The sequence below is a fragment of the Pseudorasbora parva genome, chromosome 24, assembly GCF_024679245.1.
Source record: "Pseudorasbora parva isolate DD20220531a chromosome 24, ASM2467924v1, whole genome shotgun sequence".
Lineage (NCBI taxonomy): Eukaryota > Metazoa > Chordata > Actinopteri > Cypriniformes > Gobionidae > Pseudorasbora > Pseudorasbora parva.
This window is the reverse complement of record NC_090195.1, coordinates 9,808,794-9,820,705: the sequence shown is the minus strand read 5'-3', so window position 1 is coordinate 9,820,705 and position 11,912 is coordinate 9,808,794.

Sequence of the window (11,912 nt, the reverse complement as noted above, 5' to 3'; positions counted from 1 at the left end):
AAGATGCATTGCACTAGGTTGATTTTTGGGACTCCAAATGTTACTGGTTGTTATGATCGATCATGATGCTCGACATTGCATTAAGCATGCATGAGAATTGAGATGTTCAGCTTTTAAACATTTTCGTCACAGAAAGCAACCACTTTCCCATGGATTTTTGTTGTTGTTAGTTTAAGACCAGCTGAAAACAGGCCCATTCACACTAAGAACGATATGGAGGATGCACTAAATTAATAGAAACAATGGAGTGTGAAATGTTGGACACTTCTTGGGCTGCGTCTGAAATCGCATACTCCCTTAAAGGGGGGGGTGAAATGCTGTTTCATGCATACGGAGCTTTTTACACTGTTAAATACTTGGATTCCTATCCTAAACATAGACAAAGTTTCAAAAACTAAGTTGGACGTTTGATGGAGTATTTCTGTGTCAAACTCCTTCCGGTTTCTCACAAGTTTCAGAGAGTTTTTTTCGAGTATGGGTCCGCTTGACGTCGACAGAGCGGAAGGTCCTTGTATGGGCCGTACAGGCTCTTCTCCCGGTAGGGTGCGCGGGCGCGTGACTGAGGCGAATGAGCAAACGCACGCCCATAATCACTGCTCTCAAGGTGCAGATTCACTCGTCCGTGCAACACTTATGTGAAAATATATTTAAATATTTAAGAATTATGAGAGCACAGGGAGGAGACTGTCTCAAATATGTTATTGGCCCTGTTAAATGGCAACCTAAACATTTGCAGCCTTCCTATGAGTCTGCACTTTCATGACATAACGCCACATTATGTAATGTCAGAAAAAAAGTCTGGCGCAAAACTCGCACATCAACTGCAAAGGAGGCTCGCAGCCACCTTTCTGAATCCTAAAATGACAAATGGGACACCGTTCGGTATCATGGACTTAATGGACATACGGCAGCCATTGTAAATCCGCAACACCGTCAGTGCATGTGCAGTGCCATTAAGGACAGTGCCATTCACAGTGCTTTATGGAAGTGGGCGGTGCTAAGGAGCTCTTTTGGCACGTTTTGCTTATTTTGACTCCGATTGGTGGAATTTTCTGTATGGCATCATCGGCAATGCTATTCAACACGATAAAAAAATAATAATAAGTTGAATTAATGTAGGTTTTCAGCTTCAACTGAATTAAATACCATTGATTAACAACCTCGTAGCTCGTCTTTTAAGTTTATAAGTCATCATTAAAAATCAATTTCCCTATGAAGAAAATAAATGGCTTTTTTACTCCCAAATCCCAACTGTTGCACACTGTTACAAACTGGAAGGGGAGGGGCTAACTATTGTTTCCCCCACAAAATAAAAAAGGTAATTGTGACTCACAATTCAGCCTTTTTTTCGTCAGAATTGCGAGATATAAACGCAAACGCAAAAATAAAACAAAAAAATAAACTGTTGCAGAAACAAAGTTCCATACTAACAGACTCTGATGCTGGATAAAAAATCAAAAAAAAAAAATCACCGTATAAAATTCATACACTAGATGGTTGAGTACATAAATGCATAGTGTATAGTTCGTAATTTGGGACACAGCTTTATCTTTATAGTTATAGTTCATCCTTGGTGTAAACATGGAAAATGATTGTGGTGGGTCATATGAAGCCCATCTGATATTCAAATGCTCTTGATTGCTTCGCCTAGATGAGGAAAAAAAATCCTGTTTCCGTCTTGTCCAATGGCATTCCCAACAAGGGCCCTTTTATCACCTTTGGAATTATACCTGATAAATGTCTTGGTAATTCTCAATATTTCCACGGCGGCTGGTGCATTTGTCATCATTGAAGTCAGTGGCAGAGTATCTCGCAGATGGGAACTCCTCACGGGTGGCATTGAAGTACGAGCCGCAGGTCGAGTGCCTATTCTCCCCTCCGCCCGATGCACATGTGTGATTGATGACAATGTCTGTAGATCTTCACCTGCAGGAGCCGCGTCGGTTCATTACCATGAGCCCACAGCACAACATTGCCTACATGCCTAGCAGGACACATCAAAGGACATTGCTGTGCTTTCCTACCTACAGCGGGAACGCAATGAGGGTATCAAAGGGCTTCAGAGCTCTAACACAAGGAGAACGTTTTTAATGAGGCGATCTGCATTTAGATGAAAATAATTTCTGTCAGGGTCATCACCTGGACAGCACAACTATCCCATGCCCGAAAGGGAGAGGTTGTCAATGATACCCATATAAAATGTATTGAGAGCCCTGATTTCTATAAGAATTTATTTTGGTTTTTAACAATCTATTAAGGTGGTTCAATTTAGCTACAGGGACTCCCTAAAATAGGCTTTAGTCTAGGTTATTAGGAAACACATCATATTTAGGTGCCTGTGGAATTAAACAATTTGAAAAACCCTGGTCTAGGCCATATATCATTTGGTTGGTCAACATTATTGAACATGATGGACACAATTAAAGACAGTATCTTCATTAGCAAGCTAATATGAATGTGGTTTTAATTCACATTGCACCATTTCACAGAAAAGACTTAAAGGGTTAGTTCACCCAAAAATGAAATTGATGTCATTAATGACTCACCCTAATGTCCTTCCACCAGGGGTGGTAAGTAATCAAGTAAAAATACTTTGATACTTTACTTAAGTATTTTTTTCGGGGATCTGTACTTTACTTGAGTATATTTTATTTGCATCTACTTTTACTCTTACTTCACTACAATATTAAAGGCAAAGTTTACATTTTACTCCAATACATTTCCCAATGCCCGCTCCAAGTACGTATTTATTACACTTGATTTCCAAACCGGGTCTGGTCATTCATGGATGATCCAGTCGGGTAGCCTATAGACTTGGAAAAGCTGACAAGTCAGGTTTTGCCACACTAACGTTAGCTCAGTGTTTCCCCAACTTTTTTATTTTGTGGCACACTATTCACTATGAAAACATCGGTAACATTTTACAATACAGGTGCACTATTATAATTCATGCCTAACTAATGCACAGATAATCATGAGTTAATGTATTACTAATGAAGAACTAAACCATTTATTAAGGATTACTGCATCAGCAACTAATGAACATTTGATATGATTAATAGATTAAGTAATATATGAATTGCTATTAATTAAATATGACCAGTAATTCCCTAATAACATATTACATAAACTAATAATGTAAATTCATGTATTCAAAGCATGCATTCCCTCAGTTGTCTGTTTAATTAATCATTAATCATAGCAATTGGCAAAATTATAGTATGACTACTTGTTGAGGCACATGACTATTAACTAATTGTTACGTAATATGTCATTGTGGTTATGGCTTTTGAATTAATTTTGAATTAGTTAATACTACCTTGCTCCTCATCTGTTTTATGGAGCTAATGTTATGGAACATGTCTATTTTAAAGCTACACTGTGTAACTTTTTTAGTTTATTCTTAGCTAAAATCACTTAGTTCTTTCAAAAATATATGTGCTCATTAATGTATATTTACTTCTTTCAAGTAATAATGCATTCTCATAATTTTATAATATACCATTGAAAATACATAAGTGTTGAGGGTTCGGATGGTGGTCGCCATGTTGCTTCTCCATCTTGAAAGTACATTTGCCAAAGAGGGACATACCCGTAAATTCAAGCTTCGCTTTTCGCGTTTTTACACTCGATGGCACTGTGTCGCATGTGAAGAGGAGGATTGCTTGAGGCTGCTATATGATGATGGAGGATCACTCTTAAGCCCCTTTCACACTGCACGTCGGACCCGCAATATTCCCGGAACATTGCCGGGTCGCCTTCTGTGTGAAAGCAACCACGTCCCGGAATTGATTATCGAATTCGACCCGGGTCGGGGACCTAGTAACATTGCGGGATATGTATCAGAGTCGCCAAGGAAGCGGAAAAGAGAATTAAGACGGCAACGCAACGGGCAAATCAACAAGACAAAAGTAAATACTGGAGTGGCCTTTCCAAGATGGAAAGAGCTCATGAGGAGCAACGATTTTAAAAAGAACGCCGACATTGCCTGCTTTCTTCTCGACAGGTAATATTAATTCAGCCTATTTGTGTATATTGGAAGTTTTATTGTTGCTTGGCTAATTATATCACGGTGTGCTGTGCATAACACTAGAACGACGTCTAGGATAGTTTTCCTCGCGTCAATGATGAAAAAGTATTGTTTACCTTATAACATAAATCCGTGTTCTATGACGGATAACATGAGATTAATATTTTAATTGCATTATAATTTGTTTGCCTTACGCTAGTGGTGTTGTACAATATACAGAATAATGATAGCACTGATAAAAGTTACTTTACTAAGAGCTTGCATTCGTCTGGGAACCTGATAGCTGATGTTAGCAATGAACTGGTTATTATTCAGTTCTATTATTCATTTTACATAGATTAACTTGATCATAGATCATTTGGTAAATTAAATAACTGCAATTATTATAATAGTTTTCAAAAATTACCTCATCACTTGAGTTGACGCAACACTCACCGAAAAGGTCGAACTGAAAGCCATGACTAAATCGGCCACCGTAGGAGTTGAAACGAAATCGAAATTGAGAGGAGCAGAAACAATTATTCACTGGATGGTCATATACTGTTTCACCACTAGATGGGAGAAAATATCACACAGTGTAGCCATTGTCTCCTATTAATTGCAATTCTAACAAATTCTTAATTGCAGTATCTAATCTTATCATTTGTTCAATTAAAGCATTGCGTATCAGTCCCAAAAGATTTTATCTGCTTAATTATTGATATTTACAGTTAATTTGAATATTTACTTTTTACTTTCGGTACTTGAGTACATTTAAATCTGATACTTTTGTACTTTTACTCAAGTGATGTTTGAATGGAGGACTTTCTACTTTTACTGGAGTATTTTTTTATTTAGGTATATATACTTTTACTCGAGTATAACTTTTGAGTACTTTTACCACCTCTGCGTTCCACACTCGTAAGACCTCCGTTCATCTTCAGAACACAGTTTAAGATATTTTATATTTAGTCCGAGAGCATATCCAGTGTATGCACGCTTTACTCTCCATGCTTAGAAAGGTAATAAAAACATCATCAAAGTAGTCCATATGTGACATCAGTTAATTAATTAAAATCTCTTGAAGCATCGAAAATACATTTTGGTCCAAAAATAACAAAAACTACGACTTTATTCAGCATTGTCTTCTCTTCCTTGTTTGTGTTCAAAGCTCAAATAAAGATTCAAACAGTTATGAATCAGTGAATCGATCAATGATTCGGATCACCAGTGTCATGTGATTTCGGCAGTTTGGCATGCGATCCGAATCATTGATCGATTCACTGATTCACAACCGTTTGAATACTTTGATGATGTTTTTATTCTCTTTCTGGACTAACCCAAAAATGAAAATTCTGTCATAATTTACATACCCTCATTTCGTTCAACACCTGCAAGACCTCCGTTCATCTTCGGGACTCAAATCAAGATATTTTTGTTCAAATCCGATGGCTCAGAAAGGCCTTCATTGACAATATCATTTCCTCTCTCAAGATAAAAGACGTCGTTACAAAACCCATCTCACTACAGTGGCTCTACAATAATTTTATGAAGTGATGAGAATAGTTTTTTGTGTGCAAAAAACAACAACTAAATAACGATTTGTATAGTGGTGGGCCGATATCAAAACAAAACTTTGAACTGTTATGAATCAGAGTATCGATTCATGTTTCGGATCGTGTGTCAAACTGCCAAACTACTGAAATCAGGTGACATTGGCGATCTGAACCGCTTATTCAATACACTGATTCATAACTTTTTGAAGCTTTGTTTAGAAATTGGCCCATCACTATATAACCAGCAGCCATATCACCCTGTAGCCCAAGACTGGTTTCCCTCTGAAGCTAAGCAGGGCTGAGCCCGGTCAGTACCTGGATGGGAGACCAACTGGGAAAATTAGGTTGTTGCTGGTAGAGGTGTTAGTGAGGCCAGCAGGGGGCGCTCACCCTGTGGTCTGTGTGGGTACTAACACCCCAGTATAGTGATTGGGACACTGTACTGTCAAAGAGCACCGTCCTTCGGATAAGACGTTACACCAAGGTCCTGACTCTCTGTGGTCGTTAAAAATCCAAGGATGTCCTTCGATAAAGAGTAGGGGTGTAACCCCGGCATCCTGGCCAAATTTGCCCATTAGACTCTGTCCATCATGGCCTCCCAATCTTGCCCCTATCCTGATTGGCTTCATCACTCGGTCTCCTCTCCACCAATCAGCTGGTGTGTGGTGAACGTTCTGGCGCAACATGGCTGCCGTCGCATCATCCAAGTGGATGCTGCACATTGGTGGTGGTTTGAGGAGATTCCCCCTTCTATGTAAAGCGCTTTGAGTGCCTAGAAAAGCGCTATATAAATGTAATGAATTATTTATTTATTTATTTTAAGTCATTATTTAGTTTTTTTGCACACACAAACTATTCTCGTTGAATCATAAAATGATTGTAGAATCACTGTAATGAGATGGGCTTTGTAACGACGTCTTTAGGGCCTTTATGGGTCTTGAGAGAGGAAATGACATTGGTGTCAATGAAGGTCTGTCTGAGCCATCGGATTTCAACACAAATATATTCATTCAGAGGTCTTAAGGGTGTCGAATGACATGAGGGTAAGTAATTAATGACAGAATTTTCATTTTTGGGTGAACTACCCTTTAATCTAACCCTGTCTGTGAAACCAGGCCTATAGAGTGTATGCATATGTGATATCATGATTCATGTCTATGCAATATAAAAAAAAAAAATTAATATGTTCAGATTTTGAACACCATTCTTTTGTTTACCATTCTTGACAAGTGGCCACATACACGCTTCAATAAATAAGCCCATCCATACAGGATTCACCCTCGAAATTGTGATGACTGACAATAAATGTCAGGAAAACACGATTCTTGGCTGCATGCTAATATCACTGGATCTTTGGTAAGTTGTACGGAACACTATATCAAATCCAACCTTTAGTTTAACTGATAATCATTTGTTTTACTAACATTTTGCAGGCTGAGGGGGCGTGTTCCAGTGGGAAAGTGACGTCGATGCATACCATGCCCTATGTATTTAAAATTAATTTTAATTCATAAAAAACGATTGGCTTATTAACCTGTTACTTACACGATGCCCGCCTATCATATTTAGATCTTCGTGTTGATTGGCTGAGTACCCTGCCAACGTGATACAAAATTTAGCGCGTCAACAAGAAAATGCCACGTCTGACTTCACTCTCACATTGGCATTATCAGTGGCGTCATTTATAAGAGAGTAAGAGAAAAAAGAAGAGGAAGAAGGAAAATAAGTGGCCGTCATTTATAAAAGAAAGAAGAAGAAGGAAAAGAAGTGGAAATTGATGTTGCAAGTAAATAACTCACCCACTCACTTTGATTCAAATCAAAATGAACTTGTGACGAACTTGACATGATCTGTGAGAACTATTTTTAGCTCAAATAATATTATGACACCTTTTGCATGGAATGTTACCAATGAATTGGCAATAAATGTGCATATGCATATGTATGTTTGTATTTGGAAACGTGGTGTAATTATCACAAATATCATAATATATAATGTTGTGAAATAATATAAAGGAAATAATAGATTTTATAAAAATGCTAGAGGCTCTAACCCAGGCGATAATCTAACCCTAATATCTGATTACTTGTAAGGAATGTTATTTTAAGACCAAGAATATTCCAAAGACCAGTTTGACCTGCAAATAAACCCAGTGGACCAGCTAGAAACCCCCTGTCATGTTCCATATGATAAATATAGACTCACATCACATCACAACATAACTTTGCTCTTGCTCTTCATGTGGATTTTTGTGTGTTGCCTTCTATTTGTTCAAATGTAAGTTCTTGTTGTTTTCAGCGAGTGCCGGAGATTGATGCCTTGTGACACGGCCCTGGTGTTTGCGAATAACCATGACAACCGGAGAGGTCATGTGGCTGTTGGGGCATCCGTCCACCCAGTCAAAGAGTTTAGGAGTGCAGGTAGGAGCTGTCCTCTTCAAGACGAAAGTACACTGACTGTTTCAGCAGGAGCCAAACAAACATTATGAATGATGACTCTTGTCTGCTCTCATGGTCTTCAAAATGTACAAAATGACTGTGGCCCATCCCTACGGAAAGGGTCACGTCAAGCTGTTGCTGGGACCGTTATGTTGTGAAAGGAAAGGTAGATTGCAGTGACGTAAAGCACTAGAGAGTCAACAGGGTGAAATGTGACAGCTGTGCATCTAAAAATATACATCAGCCTAGGTCTGTCTATCTATCTATCTATCTATCTATCTATCTATCTATCTATCTATCTATCTATCTATCTATCTATCTATCTATCTATCTATCTATCTATCTATCTATCTATCTATCTATCTATCTATCTATCTATCTATCTATCTAATGTCAGTCAGTCAGTCAGTCAGTCAGTTTCGCTATTGTCACACATCAGTTTACCTCCCAACAACATTTTGCTTACTGTGGTGAACAAAGCAGAAGATGAGCATTACGATGCCCCGTGAAGGACACAACTTGCTTTCTCTCTTCTTGCTCTATAAGTAAATGTGTCAATGCCAAGGTGTGCTTATTCATTATGGAATGAGTGAAGGCATCGCTGTTAATATTTCATGCATGCAACTCTTAAAAGTTTCATGGCGTTGTCCGAATGAGTAAGATTTGGAGAGTAAGTGAAGTAATTCATTTGAATAATTGATGTTTAATGCCTTTGATAAGAGTCATCACAAAGGTCACCATTTCAGTCTAACCCAAGACTACAGTAATGAGCTCCTGTCCCTGTCAAAAAATGTGACTATCTTCGCAGTCTGTTCTGTTTGAAAAAAACTGCAAATGGGCAACTTAGTTAACCGGTAAGACTCTATATGACCTAAATTATGCTGAGGTCCCTAAACTCATTGCACTAAAGCATTTTTTTTCGGGCAATTTTGTATATTCAATGCACAGTAGAATGATTTTTTTACACTTTTTTTTGACAGATATAAAAAATGTATGAATTTCCTTGCATTAGATAAAGTATCATTTACACTTTTTGTAGAACACTATATGAATTATTTTGTAAAACCTAACCAAATGTTTTCTTTTAGAAGCGCTGCACAGTTATCATGTGAAAATATAAAATTGGACTGGGGCTGCACGATTTCTCGCAATTAACCCGAATTTATCGCTTAAACAGATATGGCATCTAAGGCTGGGATTAATTTTTATGCGCAGCTTATAACGTGCATTTGAAAAAGCAACATGCATCAAACATCTTACCAAACATGAGAAACATTTATAAACCTCTTTAACATGTAACAACATTTAACATTTCAACATTTAACATGTATTTACTCCAAAATTACTTCATAATGTCAGTTGAGTGCTTGGAAACTTTGAGATGAGATGATATGATGTGGCTTCTTACATAGACTAAGGCACATAACATATTATTTAATAATATTCTATACAGTGAAAAAGGCTATGTCGATTAGCATTGAAGTATAAATATACTTTATTATCATAAATCCACAAGAAGGCCTAAAGAAGTCGTGTGTTTATTACTCATGTTTAATGAAAGCGTATCAATCTTCTATTTATTCAGCTGCAGTGATAGTATGATGTAGCGTGACAAGCCAGTCCCACATCAAGATGTTTGGTCTGGAAACTCACCATTGACGGCTCAATCCGAGGGGCCGGATAAACGGTTGTCTTTCAAACTCCCTCTGTACGCGATAGGATAGCGCTACAATCAACCAGAGCAACGAAGGTGAAACGGAGCTTGTTGATTGATTAAAAATTCGCTGTATCCGGTCAACAAAACTCCGAACACATCTTCCCTTTTTAAGAATGACTTCCATGCTGTTCTTTGTTCTTTTCTCACAGAAAAGCTTAACTCCAAGTCTTCCAGAGTTGCGGTCAAAGCTGATTCGAAAGGCCGCCGTTCGCCAGTTTCTGTGTTTACTAGAAGCACGCAAACGCAACTTTGCCGTCGTCATTATGGCCCCGCCCATCGACTCTATACACGATGTGATTGGCCAGGCAAGAGTTAGGCGAATACAGCTCAGAAGGGTATTGAGAGTTGCTAGACGACACTCGCGGACAAATTAAATTTGCTGCCGCTAGGGTGCGTCTAGATTTCTAGGCTAAGTATGATGCCCATATGATTCCTGGAATGTCATGCATTGTCATACTTCTGCGGGGCATATTTGGAGTTTCTTCGCGAGAGCACCCTCTGGCTTTCAAATGGAGGACTACTCACAGAGCTGTGCTTCACTGACAAGCTGTGCATAAAAATAAATCGCAGCCTTTGCCAAATTGCTTGGGGTTTAATTTAGATGAATTGTGCTAGGGCTGTAACCACCACAAACATAAACCAAAGACAAATCCCCTCCAATATTTAGAAATGGTATTCCAGTGTGAAGCGCCAGTTAAATGTTGAAGGAAAGTAAGGTTAGCGAAACATTTTAATACACGTGGACTGTTTTGCGACAGAAATGTTGGACAGAAACCAGACAGAAACCGTCAGTAACATCCAGTGATTCAAACTACTCAATTTGCTCAATACTTATTTGCTTTTTTCCTAAATATGGCCGTTTGGAATTGAAAATATGCATTCCTAACTGAGTGTAAAGAGACAAGAAACGTTTCACATTTTCGACATTTGCAAATTTCGACATTTTTTTTTTTAGGTCTATAGGTTTTATAAAAAATCGTCCCCCCACCTCCCCCAATGTTCAAGACATGTGCTGCGTCCCAATTCGCCTACTTATACTACGTCCTAAAAGTATGTACTCTTTTTGTGAAGAAAAGGTATATACTTTTGAGTGTGTAGCAGAAAAGTATGCAAGCTTCGGGACATATTACTTCGCCATCTTTAACGGACTCTGTCGCTTAGTTACGTGCATCCCGTCACCGTTTATCTGCCCTGTCAATCATCGTCAGATTCGTGACAGTTCAAATCCTCCACATCCAGTTTAATCTCCTACCGTATCGGAGAGAAATGTAGCCGCTCGTTGATCTTCCATGTGTGGTCAGAGACTCTCCTCATGTGTTTGCAGTTTAAATATAATGATGCATTTAAAAGTTAATAGCCAAACGTGTCATTAAAAAAGTTCACAATGCTGCCTCAGGTGAAATATAATGTGGAAAACACTGAATAAATATATTTTTGTCAGGTTAAATATTGATAGTTGGTCACTGAAACCCCTTTATCTAAACTTCTCTATTTAACCATCGAACTCGCACATCAGTCATGTTTGTAGTTTTTTAACGCTTTTTATCCGCGTTTGTAGTTCTAATCGAATCCTCGTCCAACTCGCAATGGGTTGTGGGCAATATCAGCCGTTAGAGTGCCCATCGATCCATACTTCGAATTCGGACTGGAAATAGTAAACCATCCGGGAATCTTTGGAATACTCTTTTCAACATACTACAATTTGGGACATACTAATTCTATTTTCGAATACTATTTAGGATGGATAGTATGCGAATTGGGACGCAGGGATGGTTACAGCCTTAAACTGTGCAGCCCTACATTGGATAGTTCAGTGACCAAGTTCTCAACTTTTTTTTTTACTCAAAGGCCCCCTTCAAATGCCCTTCTATCTAGACTGATATGTAATACTAGCACTTCTGTTGCAGTTAAACATTAACACAATTAAACATTTTAATTAAAATGATGTCTATATAAATACATTTAAATTATTTTAAGACTTGTTGGACTCCCCTGGAAGTTTGCTGAGGGCCCGGCTTCCTGGCTTGGACATACTACAGAAAAACAAATAGTTATAAATAAATAACTTTATATGTAGTGTGTTCTGAGCTTTTGTGCTCTGAAATCATAAAGACATCTCTGCTGCACCTCCTCCAAACAGCACATCTTAAAGTATAGCTCAGGTTAACTTAGCACTGACAAAATGAAGGCCA